At 42.4% G+C, this 14,007-nt stretch overlaps 1 protein-coding gene across 2 annotated transcripts in view; it reads left to right on the top strand.

Annotated features, from left to right (window-relative positions):
* Positions 1-14,007, top strand: part of SUSD4 (sushi domain containing 4) — a 236,146-nt gene that overhangs the window by 181,024 nt on the left and 41,115 nt on the right. The window lies entirely within an intron of this gene.

Below are 14,007 nucleotides of genomic sequence, written 5' to 3'. Positions count from 1 at the left end.
AATGTGTTTACTATGTAATAGTTTATATCATGCTTTCTCAAGCATTTCACTTAGGAGGAGCCCTGGAAATAAAGTGTAGGTCTTGGTAAACGTTTAATGTTTGTATCTACAGCACATGTATTAGATATAATAATTGTAAATAAAAAAAATTGTGGCATATCTGGTGTATTTGACACCCAGGGTAATTTTTTGCTCCCTGTTGTGACAGCTAGTGGGGGACCTTCTCCCCACTATCTGTCACAATATTTCCGCTCGGATGGCCACGTCATTCATTCACGGTGTTTGAATGAATGGACTACAAGTCTCGGGACTCTTAGTGGCTGTCAGCTTGTAGTTCTCAATGAACTACCACAGTGCTCTGAAGTGCTCTGGTAGTTCATTGATTCTTCCTGTTAGTGTATGTGCTTGCTCATACATCCCATACAGACAAGCAGATATACTGACAGGTCTGCAGGAGACCTGCATGGCGGTGCAATGCTTTAGACATTTCAGAAACAAAAAATGTGCATTTGTTTATTTTTGTAAAAAGGTGAACTTATCCTTTAACATTCTACAGCTCTAAGGAAAAAAATATTTGTAATTATAATCATGAAAGTAAACAAATATTAATAACAAGAATAAAAACCAAGACAGTTAAAATTGTAGTATTCCGTTACATTGGTGGATATTGCAAAAATGCCCCTTTACATTGGTGGTCAGTAGAATGGTACTGTTTTATATGGGTGGTCAATGGGAGAGGTTCCAGCTTACATTGGTGGTCAGTTTAGAAGTACTCCCTTACATTGTGGATCATTGTAGAAATGCCCCATTTCATTGGTGGTTAGTGTAGAAGTGCCCCCTTACATTGGAAGCCAACCGAAAAGGGACACTAATTGGTCATTAGTGTAGTGTACTCATATACTGAAGGTCAGTAAAAGATGTGCCAGTAGTCTAGTAATCCTTCCATTAGTGGTCAGTGGAGAGGAGTCCACTTACATTTGTTTTCAATGGAATAGTGCTACCTTGGATTTTTGATGAGTTGAAAGAACACCCTTTGTGGTGCCCCATTGCATTGGTGGTTAGTATAGTGTCCTCTTAAATTGATGGTCAGTGGGAGAGGTGCCCCATTACATTGGTTGCTAATGTATTGCCCTCTTACATTAGTATTTTGTGTAGTGTTCCCTTAATTGGTGGCCAGTAGGAGAGGTGACCCTTACTTTGGTAGTAAATGGGGAAGGGCTCCCTTACTTTAGTATTTGGTGTAGCAAGGCTCTCTTGGATTTGTGGTGAATTAAATAAATGCTCTCCCACTAGAAACTAGTTGTAATTGTAGCATCCTCTTACATTGATGGTCAGTGGGAGAAGTGCCCCCATTACATTGGTGGTCAGTGGGATAGATGCCCCGTACATTGGTGGACACTGGGGAGGGGCTTCCTTGCCTAGGTAGTTAGTGTAGCAGGGCCATCTTGGATTTGTGGTGAGGTAAACAAATGTTCTCTTGTTTTGGCTGTAAGTGTAGTGTCCTCTTGCATTAATGCTTGGTGTCGCTATACATTGGTAGTCAGTGGCAGCTATGCCCCCTTACATTTGTGTCTAGTATAGTGTCTTATTACTTGGTGATTAATGTAGTGTCTTCTTACATTGGTGGTCAGTAGGAGAGGTGACCCTTAATCGGTCCTCAATGGGTGAGGTGACCCTTACATTAGTGGTCAGTAGGAGAGGTGACCCTTACATAGGTCGACAATGGCAGAGGCAACCCTTATATTGGTGGTCAGTTAGAGAAGTGACCCTTACATTATTGATCAGTTGGAGAGGTGATGCTTACATTGGTGGTCAATGTGATAGGTGACCCTTACACTGGTAATCAGTAAGAGACATGACCCTTACATTGGTCGTCAATGGGAGAGGTGACCCTTACATTGGTTGTCAGTGGAAGAGGTGAACTTTACATTGGTTGTCAATGGAAGAGGTGACCCTTACATTGGTAATCAGTAGGAGAGGTGACCCTTACATTGATTGTTAGTGGAAGAGGTGAACCTTACATTGGTTGTCAATGGAAGAGGTGACCCTTACATTGGTCGACAATCGGAGCGGTGACACCTTCATTGGTAATCAGTAGAAGAGATGACTCTTACATTGGTCGTCAGTGGGAGAGGTGACCCTTACATTGGTCGTCAGTGGGAGAGGTGACCCTTACATTGGTCGTCAGTGGGAGAGGTGACCCTTACATTGGTCGACAGTGGGAGAGGTGACCCTTACATTGGTCGTCAGTGGGAGAGGTGACCCTTACATTGGTCGTCAATGGGAGAGGTGACACTTACATTGGTCGTCAATGGGAGAGGTGACTCTTACATTGGTCGTCAGTGGGAGAGGTGACCCTTACATTGGTCGTCAATGGGAGAGGTGACCCTTACATTGGTCGTCAGTGGGAGAGGTGGTGCTTACATTGGTCGTCAATGTGAGAGGTGGCGCTTACATTGGTGGTCAGTGGGAGAGATGACGCTTACATTGGTGGTCAGTGGGAGAGGTGATCATTGCATTGGTGGTCAGTGGCAGAGGTGGTGCTTATATTTGTAGTCAATGGGAGAGGTGACGCTTATATTTGTAGTCAATGGGAGAGGTGACGCTTATATTTGTAGTTAATGGGAGAGGTGATGCTTACATTGGTGATCAGTGGGAGAGGTAATCTTTAACATTGCTGGTCAGTGCTACAGGTTATGGTTCCACTGGTGGTCGGGGGAAGAGGCGATTGTTACATTGGTGGTCATTGGATTGAATGCCCTCTAAGAAAAGTTCCAACCTTCCCATACTCTACTAAATATGATTTTCTGTTTTTGTCAGTGTCATTTTGGGGAGATTTCCCTTCCTATCCAGCCAGAAAGTGTGAAAAATCTCACCAAGGGGACAGAAGCTCTAACCCTTCCCCGCTGTAACCAAAGCAAATATAACATTTCTGGGTAGAGTAGACTCGAAGTTCACTTTCCATGTGTGGAATGTAGGCCTTGAAATGGAAACTGTCCTTCTGTTTTGTGTATAGACACTATTATCATTTGATCGTAATACCAATCATTACGAAAATAAAAGTTAAATTGATTCAATATAAACCCAAAGAAAACACTCAGGTGCATTCCTCCATATGGACATGAAACAAACAACTTGTGTTTTCCAAGGCGCTATTTAAATGTAGCAAACAAACAAGTACACTTCAAGTGCCTGTCAAGTGCTGAAATCTGCCGAGCAACATGTTTTTCTGCCTCTGGTATTTACAGGGGTGGCAGAAAAGTGTTGCTTTTATCATTTCCATGATGCAGCCAGCCTTGACTTACAAGTAACTGTCACAATAAATGAGAAATCACGCCATGGTATTGTACACCATTGTGTTAGAGAAAGGTTGCAGCTCTTAAACGGGCACATTCTGCAGGCAACCACGAAATCTGCAATCACCGAGAGCCACTGTGACTTCCCTTCTGGATTTGTACGCTTTGATTTCTTCTCCGTTGTTTCAAAAAACAGAGAAGTGCCAGCACTGCGTGATATTATGAGGACAGGCAAGCTGGTAGGATGTGAGCATGATGTATACTGTGGTTGTGTAATAATTGCATTGTTAGCCATCAAACCAGTGTGTGAGGACATACATGAAACAATCTGTCTTGATAGTAGATTGAATGACATTTAGTTTGCTAAAACACTACGTACTGATGTCCAGACCGACTTCCTGATTATGACAACAGTAGCTCATGCCTGCTCAGTGTATGTCGGCACAGTCACTTGTAATCTTCTTAGAAGGAGCATGTGATAGGGTGACAACACAGAAACACAATTAAGAGACAGTTGTCACCCCTTAACAGGAAATGACTAAACAAGGACCTCCAGATTCAGGATCAGCATGTGTTCTTATAATGAAAGCTGCAGATTTCAACGATTGAAAACAACTTTTCAAACAACATTAATATTGTTAATATTATATGAGATTTTAGTGATTGGGTGGAATTATTTTCTTAGGACGCATGTAAACTGAGCATAAAAATTCTGCTTATGAGCTCATTTGATGTTTTTTCTTTCAGCCTGCCAACTCTATGTTAGCCTTTGTGTCCATGCACATTTAAGCATTTACAGGCATATTTGGAGAGGAGCATTTGCAGGCCAAAAAAATCCCCATCACAAGCGCTTCAGCGGTGGACTGTCTCTCGGCATCATCACATCCAATGTAGGGCTATGGATCCTGCTTTGGTCTTGATGATGTCAAGATCCTAGACCACTAGAACGTATGGGAGAAGCGTCTGTGAGGATCTCTAGCTGCAGGCAGAATCAGAGGATTGGGTAAGTAAATTTTATTTTTTATTCTCCCTAGACCTAAATGAGCAAATAACTCTTGAAGTGTGGGTGCAGTCCCACAGCAAAGGATCATTTTTAGTTGCCTGAAGTTGGGTTTAGCAAACAAGCAAAAGTTCTCCCAGTACACTTCCAGCTAACATGCAGAAATAATGGTACTATCTAGAAATTTGTGTTGAAAGAAGAGGGCTTAGTTGCACAACATTTTCAAATATATATGGAAGCCGCACTGTCTCCTCCTGTATAGTGCGGTCCTAATTCTAATCTTTGGGAGTCCCCATGTTGAAGAAGGTATAGAAATGGATGAAATAAGAGCAGGCAACCTCCTAAACCATTTCAATACCGGACAATTTTACACCTTCCTGTCCAGGCCATTTTTCATGTTTCAGCGCTCACACACTTTGAATGACAATTGCGCAGTCATACAACATTGTACCCAAACTAAAATTTTATAATTTCTTCACACAACTAGAGCTTTCTTTTGGTGGTATTTAATCACCGCTGGGGTTTTTATTTTTTGCTAAATTCACCAACAAGACCGAAAATTTTGAAAAAAAAACACGTTTTTCTTTGTTTCTGTTATAAAAGTTTGTAAATAAATAATTGTTCTTCATAAATTTAGGCCGAGATGTATTCTGCTACATGTCTTTGGTGAAAATAACCCAAATTAGGATGTATTTTTTAGTTTGTAGGAAAGTTCTAGAGTTCACAAACTATGGTATAGATCTGAAAATTGATCAATCCTGAAGTACTGACAGCCAATCTAATTTCTTGAGGTCCAAGAATGTCAGAACAGTACAGATATCCCCCAAATGACCCCTTTTTGCAAAGTAGACAGTCCAACGTATTTCATAACAGGCATGTCGAGTTTTTGAAGTTGTATTTTTTTTGTCATACTTTTTCGGATAATTAAAAAATTAAAAAAATTTTCACTTTTTTTTTTTACATACTGTCACCAGTGCAGTACAGCGTCATCATATAACTGGCATGGCGGTGATCAGGGACACTGACTGGTGACAGTATGAAAAAAAAAATATATATTTTTTTTTAATTTTTTTTATTTTTTTATTATTTTTAATTTTTTATTACTTTTTTTGTTTTTTTAAGATTTTTTTTCATATTTTACTATGACCAAAGTAGTACAATGTAACATTGTACTACTTTGGGGAAGTGATCAGTATTTTTTTTTTTTTTACACAATTTGCTTATAGCAAAGAATTACTTTGCTATAAGCAAGCATTTACCAGAATGACATAGATTCATTCAGGTTTTTTTTTTTTTTGTGCTTAGCTGTGATTTGGCCACAGCTAATCACCACATGTGCATGTGACCTGCTGTGACCATTCACAGCTAGGCACTAGTATACAATGGATGGCATGAATGAAGCCATCCATTGTATACAACTGTCATGTGACCTGCTGTGATTGGTCACAGCAGGTCATATGGTACTGGCAACGGGAGCCGGTACTCAGATCTGTCATCGGCCGTGTCCGAGGTACACGGCCAGTGACAGATCGCGCTGCTGCGCGGCTCTGCAACTGCGCGAACTGCGCATGTGCGGGAGCACGCCAATTGGCGTGCACCCGGAAAGGTGAAGCATTTTTTGCTGCCGCCAAATGGCTATAGGCCAGGCGGCTATTGGTTAAAGGCCGGTTCACACTATAGAAACGCAGTCCAGATGTGTTTCAGATGCATTTTTGCATGCACGTTTTTGGCGCGTTCCAGTGCTTGATGCGTTCCAGTGCGTTTTTTTATGCGTTCCAGTTCATTTTCCCCCTCTCTTTTTCTTCACTTTAAATAGGGGCAGGTGTGCATTTTGGTGCATTCCAGTGCGTTTTTGCTGTGTTTTACCACGTTTCAGTTCTGTGCAGAAATAATGCAGCATGTTCTACTTTTCTTTTTTTTTTTGCAACTGGAGCGCACTGGAACTGTAAGCACTGATGTGAACTGTGACATTGACAACCATATAACCTACTTTCTGTGCGTTTTGGATGCAGAAAAAAAGCAACTAAAACGCATGTAGTATGAACTGGCCCTAAATGTGCAGGGGCATGCTAGAAACCCAGCAACACAGGTGCCCAATGTGTCCCCATGCCAATTCCAGCCAGCCCAATTTTATAGCTAGCTTTCAAAGGAAGGTACATAAGGAAGTTTTCCCAGAACATTACGAACTATTCTGCAAAAAAAAAAAACATATCTCCTGTAGCTCCCGACTCAAGAGTCACCAACAAATCGACAAAGTAAAGGTACATAAAAGGAACATATGGGGGAAAGTTACTATATCCTCATACACACTGGATGTTTTTACAGTGGCTGTTTTTGCCTTTTGGCATTTTTTTCTACAGCCAGTAAACTCCCCAACATGTTATCCTATGTGTCAATTCACACATAGACTGTAATAAGCATTTTTTTGGCTGGAAAAAAACTAGAGAACTAGTTAGTTTTAGCTGTAAAAACTCTCTAACGCTCAAAAACGGTAAAGCGCGCCAAACTAGCGTTTTTGGACTTTTTTTGGAGCAAAAAAGAAAAACAATTGGGGGGAAAACACATAAAACCGCAAATGCGAAACAAATGTGGCAGAACAACGCTAATGCAAAAACACTAAAAACCACTGAAAAACTCACATTTTTAAAATGACTTTTCACAGGTAATGTTACCAGCGTTATTAAAACACCCCGTGTGCATGGAGTCTGAAACTGGTTCATTCAAAATCTGGTGCAGCTGTACATGGTAGCCAATCAGCTTTTAACTTCAGTTTTTTCAATTAAGCTTTGACAATCAAACATGAAAGCTGATTGGTTTCTATGCAGTAATGCAGCTGATTTTGCATTCTCCAGCTTTAGTAAATAAAACCCTCTGTTCCGTAAGGCTGGCCATACACTATACAATTTTCTGTTCAATTTTTGCCCAATTTCCTTTAGATTTACCTTCAACTATGTAGTGCAAGGGCTTGCTTAATTGGATACAACTGAAAGTGTGGTTTAGGTTTGACCTCATATTATATGGTTTTTGGTAAATCTAAAGCAATTTTATAAAGAAAATTGTATAGTGTATGGCCGGCCTAAGTAAACCAGCACAGTTATCATTTTAGGATTGAATACTCATATGTCCAAGTATGCCCAGCTGTGACAGGTTCTCTTCACATATAGGAAAACTAAATATTAGGGAAACCAGCAAAAAATGTATTTACTACTCTATATATGATGTGGAACATTTTATAATGATAAGTTGGCCTCCAGTTGTTGTTGCTTACAAAAAATAAAAACAAAAAAAAATCCTCTAGTGCAGATATCGTTAGTCTAGGAGGAAACGTTTGTTTTGGCCATAAAGTGGGACTGGAAAGGAAAGACATGGCTGTGCTTTAGCCAAGCGGTGGTTACTAGGTGATTAGGCAGTTCTCAGATACAGTACTTCGGTATTAACTCATCAAGAGACGACTTTGTAATAAAGTACTTGACTTCCTCCTCTAGGTTCTAGTTGAAGAGGAATTTGTCCTTTCCACAAGGCCAGACTGGGATGGGAGCTGGTTCAGTTCCAGCTCACAGCTGCAAGAAGCACATACAGTATAATAGAATTACAAGCAATATAAAATGCAAATGATGACACTAAAATCATAATTAGCATTCAGTGACAGTAGAAGATGCACTATAAAAACACCATGTGGGGAGTTGTGAGCGCAGTTTGGTGGGGCATTAAATGTCAGCCAGGGAACGGTTTGGTGAGAGAATGGACTGCAGTCAGAGAGCAATTTGCTGTGGAATTACAACCAGGGTCAGTTGTCTGTGTTATTGTACCGCAACCACAGAGCAGTTTGGTGTGGTGATGTACTACAACCAGGGAGCAGTTTGGTGTGGTGATGTACTACAACCAGGGAAGTTTGGTGTGGTGATGTACTACAACCAGGAAGCAGTTTGGTGTGGTGATGTACCGCAACCATGGAACAGTTTGGTGTGGTGATGTACTGCAACCACGGAGCAGTTTGGTGTGGTGATGTACTACAACCAGGGAACAGTTTGGTGTGGTGATGTACTACAACCACGGAACAGTTTGGTGTGGTGATGTACTACAACCAGGTAACAGTTTGGTGTGGTGATGTACTACAACCAGGGAGCAGTTTGGTGTGGTGATGTACTACAACCAGGGAGCAGTTTGGAGTGGTGATGTACTACAACCAGGGAACAGTTTGGTGTGGTGATGTACTACAACCACGGAGCAGTTTGGTGTGGTGATGTACTACAACCAGGGAGCAGTTTGGTGTGGTGATGTACTACAACCAGGGAACAGTTTGGTGTGGTGATGTACTACAACCAGGGAGCAGTTTGGTGTGGTGATGTACTACAACCAGGGAGCAGTTTGGTGTGGTGATGTACTACAACCAGGGAACAGTTTGGTGTGGAGATGTACTACAACCAGGGAACAGTTTGGTGTGGTGATGTACTACAACCAGGGAACAGTTTGGTGTGGTGATGTACTACAACCAGGGAGCAGTTTGGAGTGGTGATGTACTACAACCAGGGAACAGTTTGGTGTCGTGATGTACTACAACCAGGGAACAGTTTGGTGTGGTGATGTACTACAACCACGGAGCAGTTTGGCGTGGTGATGTACTACAACCACGGAACAGTTTGGTGTGGTGATGTACTACAACCAGGGAGCAGTTTGGTGTGGTGATGTACTACAACCAGGGAACAGTTTGGTGTGGTGATGTACTACAACCAGGGAACAGTTTGGTGTGGTGATGTGCTACAACCAGGGAGCAGTTTGGTGTGGTGATGTACTACAACCAGGGAGCAGTTTGGTGTGGTGATGTACTACAACCAGGGAACAGTTTGGGGTGGTGATGTACTACAACCAGGGAACAGTTTGGTGTGGTGATGTACTACAACCAGGGAGCAGTTTGGTGTGGTGATGTACTACAACCAGGGAACAGTTTGGTGTGGTGATGTATTACAACCACGGAACAGTTTGGTGTGGTGATGTACTACAACCAGGTAACAGTTTGGTGTGGTGATGTACTACAACCATGGAACAGTTTGGTGTGGTGATGTACTACAACCAGGGAACAGTTTGGTGTGGTGATGTACTACAACCACGGAGCAGTTTGGTGTGGTGATGTACTACAACCAGGGAGCAGTTTGGTGTGGTGATGTACTACAACCAGGGAACAGTTTGGTGTGGTGATGTACTACAACCAGGGAGCAGTTTGGTGTGGTGATGTACTACAACCAGGGAGCAGTTTGGTGTGGTGATGTACTACAACCAGGGAACAGTTTGGTGTGGAGATGTACTACAACCAGGGAACAGTTTGGTGTGGTGATGTACTACAACCAGGGAACAGTTTGGTGTGGTGATGTACTACAACCAGGGAGCAGTTTGGTGTGGTGATGTACTACAACCAGGGAACAGTTTGGTGTGGTGATGTACTACAACCAGGGAACAGTTTGGTGTGGTAATGTACTACAACCACGGAACAGTTTGGTGTGGTGATGTACTACAACCAGGTAACAGTTTGGTGTGGTGATGTACTACAACCAGGGAACAGTTTGGTGTGGTGATGTACTACAACCAGGGAGCAGTTTGGAGTGGTGATGTACTACAACCAGGGAACAGTTTGGTGTCGTGATGTACTACAACCAGGGAACAGTTTGGTGTGGTGATGTACTACAACCACGGAGCAGTTTGGCGTGGTGATGTACTACAACCACGGAACAGTTTGGTGTGGTGATGTACTACAACCAGGGAGCAGTTTGGTGTGGTGATGTACTACAACCAGGGAACAGTTTGGTGTGGTGATGTACTACAACCAGGGAACAGTTTGGTGTGGTGATGTGCTACAACCAGGGAGCAGTTTGGTGTGGTGATGTACTACAACCAGGGAGCAGTTTGGTGTGGTGATGTACTACAACCAGGGAACAGTTTGGGGTGGTGATGTACTACAACCAGGGAACAGTTTGGTGTGGTGATGTACTACAACCAGGGAGCAGTTTGGTGTGGTGATGTACTACAACCAGGGAACAGTTTGGTGTGGTGATGTATTACAACCACGGAACAGTTTGGTGTGGTGATGTACTACAACCAGGTAACAGTTTGGTGTGGTGATGTACTACAACCATGGAACAGTTTGGTGTGGTGATGTACTACAACCAGGGAACAGTTTGGTGTGGTGATGTACTACAACTAGGGAGCAGTTTGGTGTGGTGATGTACTACAACCAGGGAGCAGTTTGGTGTGGTGATGTACTACAACCACGGAACAGTTTTGTGTGCTGATGTACTACAACCAGGGAACAGTTTGGTGTGGTGATGTACTACAACCAGGGAACAGTTTGGTGTGGTGATGTACTACAACCAGGGAACAGTTTGGTGTGGTGATGTACTACAACCAGGGAGCAGTTTGGTGTGGTGATGTACTACAACCAGGGAGCAGTTTGGTGTGGTGATGTACTACAACCAGGGAGCAGTTTGGTGTGGTGATGTACTACAACCACGGAACAGTTTGGTGTGGTGATGTACTACAACCACGGAACAGTTTGGTGTGGTGATGTACTACAACCAGGGAAGTTTGGTGTGGTGATGTACTACAACCACGGAACAGTTTGGTGTGGTGATGTGCTACAACCAGGGAGCAGTTTGGTGTGGTGATGTACGACAACCAGGGAACAGTTTGGTGTGGTGATGTACTACAACCAGGGAACAGATTGGTTTGGTGATGTACTACAACCAGGGAACAGTTTGGTGTGGTGATGTACCACAACCAGGGAGCAGTTTGGTGTGGTGATGTACCACAACCAGGGAACAGTTTGATGTGGTGATGTACCGCAACCAGGGAACAGTTTGGTGTGGTGATGTACCGCAACCAGGGAGCAGTTTGGTGTGGTGATGTACCGCAACCAGGGAGCAGTTTGGTGTGGTGATGTACCGCAACCAGGGAGCAGTTTGGTGTGGTGATGTACCACAACCAGGGAGCAGTTTGGTGTGGTGATGTACCGCAACCACGGAACAGTTTGGTGTGGTGATGTACCACAACCAGGGAGCAGTTTGGTGTGGTGATGTACCGCAACCAGGGAGCAGTTTGGTGTGGTGATGTACCGCAACCAGGGAGCAGTCTGGTCTATTTTTTTCCAATGTCATTATGAAATAGCTGAAGTTTCATTGTATTTGTGATGGTTTGGTATGGAGTAATTATCTAATTATCCTCCGAATTTGGTCAGGCACCTAGGGGAAGATGGGGTTGATAAGTACAAGAGACAAATATAATCACTAAATATCCATGATTTACAGGCTCCTATCTTTGAAGATTTGTTCCTAGCATTGAGCTTTGTTTCCATTATGAACTAATTGAACGATAACCCTTCTCAGTCTGTAAATGCCCAATTCCACCTAAAACGTTTTTATTTTAGTTTCAGTTTACAGTCAGAGCTACTGTCACGTTTTTGTTGGCATCTTTGCTTCACTCAGGAGTGCCCATCCCTTCCTCTCTCAGTGACAGGAGGAAGAAATGTAGGGTTGCCACCTCATCTCTTTAAAACCAAACACATAGTAATGACACAGGTTCTGGGGAGGATTAAGGTGGTAATTAAACTCACTTAGTGCCTTATCTGCATTAAATTAGCCTCAGAACCCGTGTACTTAATATGTGTTCGGTTTTGAAGGGATGAGGTGCCAACCCTAAAGAAATGTGAGGGTGTAACTGGAACAGGAGGATACAGAAAGCAATAGAAACCCAAAAAGTCCCTATAGTGGGGAGGTGAGCTTGAGTGTCTTCCAGACTCCTCTCTAGCCAAACTCCAAACTTTTTTAATTCCAGTGACTTGTGGCCAAGATCATTCCCACTTACGTAAACAAAGAGGTAGGGTGGGATTGACCTGAACTGTGACTGAGTTCGAAGCTCATCTAGAGATGAGTTCAGATGATGCCCACACTCATTTCTGTTCCCCACTCTGCTAAATATGTGTCCTTTTTTGCTATGTATGTCCCTTTGAGAGATATATTCCATCTCTTCCTGCCTTACTAACACCCTGTTTGTGGAACAGAATGTAAGGGGAAATATCCCAAATGGGGACACAAACAGAAAAACGTTAGAGCTGCTAACTCTGACCCTATACAAAACTTTTTTTTTAGTGGCATTTATACATTTTATCACATAGCTAGGCTGCAGAAAACACAGTGAGACAAACACAAGTCCTCAGAATACATAATACATACAGTAAAATAATTCGACAATATTGGTCAAAAATCACTAACCTCCACTTAACGAGTGCAGACTTGGTCCTACAGAACTTGAATACTTTAGTAGATGAAAAGCAGTAGATCACCAATGTTGCTAGTTCACTATATAAATATACAGTATACGCCAATTAATATAGCTGAAGTCCCAGATTCAAATACAAAACCTTTTTGTTTGTTATAAATGCCTTGTATCTACCACAAGGTGCTTTTGGCTTTTCAACCGCTCTAAACATTTTAGATCATATTGTATATCTTATTTGTCCCAACAGAGTAACATTGTATCTAATCATATTATCCAAGATAAATCCTCAGATATATGTGATTCATAACGATTCCTTAGATTCCACTGTCCTCCACAGCAATATTTTGTCTGTGATATTATTGCACATAATAGTACCTACAACGATTGTCATGCTGTTACTGTTAGCAAGCCATTTTTGGATGATCTGTCCTAACTTGTGTTTTTACCTACATGCCCTGCAACTCAACTTCTTACCAAAGAGACTCATATGCACAAAGGATGAGATGCCAAATGTTGTTGTTTCATCATCTTGTCACTGATTAAGACCAAGTAGGCATCTCTGCGGCCTTCCAATAAATTGGACCTACTAATGCTCACCCTGCCAGCACTGAAGCTGCCTCTATTGATGGAGCATGTCTTGTCCACCCATGTGACAGTGCCTTGGTCTAGTAGCCAAGTCTTCAGGGCTGTCATGTGACCAGTTAAGGGACTCCCACTAGTGTCCAACATTGGGGGTCTTAGTGCTGGCTGTGGAGGAAAGAAGGGATCATTGGCAAGTTGAGTATCGATGGGTTGAGGGCCCCTTTGCAAAGATATTGTCATTTCAGCCTGAATGGGAAAGGTCATAGTGTTCCTGTAAGTTATCATGAAATTGATGCTCCATGCAATCAAGTAAAGTTTCCAACACTATGTATTGGCAATCCTCCATGGAGATCACTCCATGGGCACCTGTATAAGGATATCACTCTGAGGGGATCCCAAGTCATACATGCACATTCCTGGGTTCTCTGGTAGAACTGGCTTCAGTATTCTATCCTAAGCCCTAACAAGGCTTTTTTGGGTAAGACAATATTGTCAAATGAAAGCCTCATTAGTGGCAAATATGTATACAGTATATGTGTTGCTTTGGTATTATACAGAAAGTAATGACCGTTCTTGCCAAATCATTAGGCCCACAGTGCACATTACTGTGGTCCATTGGGAGTGTACCTGTATTTTGAGGGGCTTGTTCACACCAGGAACTTGTTCATTTTTCAGCACAAGCAGAATATACAAATGAAAGTTGCCCTGTGCAGTGCCACTCAAGTTAGTCAAATTTGATCCTTTAGGCTGCTTTTACACTGATCCATTTTTCAATTACAAAATGCAGAAGAAAAGTGTATGACCATTTAAATCCTGTGGAACTCCTCACACTGGTCAATTGCTGGTTTGTTGCGTTTTCAAAGT

Source organism: Staurois parvus, unplaced genomic scaffold, assembly GCF_062004578.1.
Source record: "Staurois parvus isolate SC_StPar_1 unplaced genomic scaffold, SC_StPar_1.0 ptg000362l, whole genome shotgun sequence".
Lineage (NCBI taxonomy): Eukaryota > Metazoa > Chordata > Amphibia > Anura > Ranidae > Staurois > Staurois parvus.
This window is presented reverse-complemented; position numbering and strand designations above follow the sequence as displayed.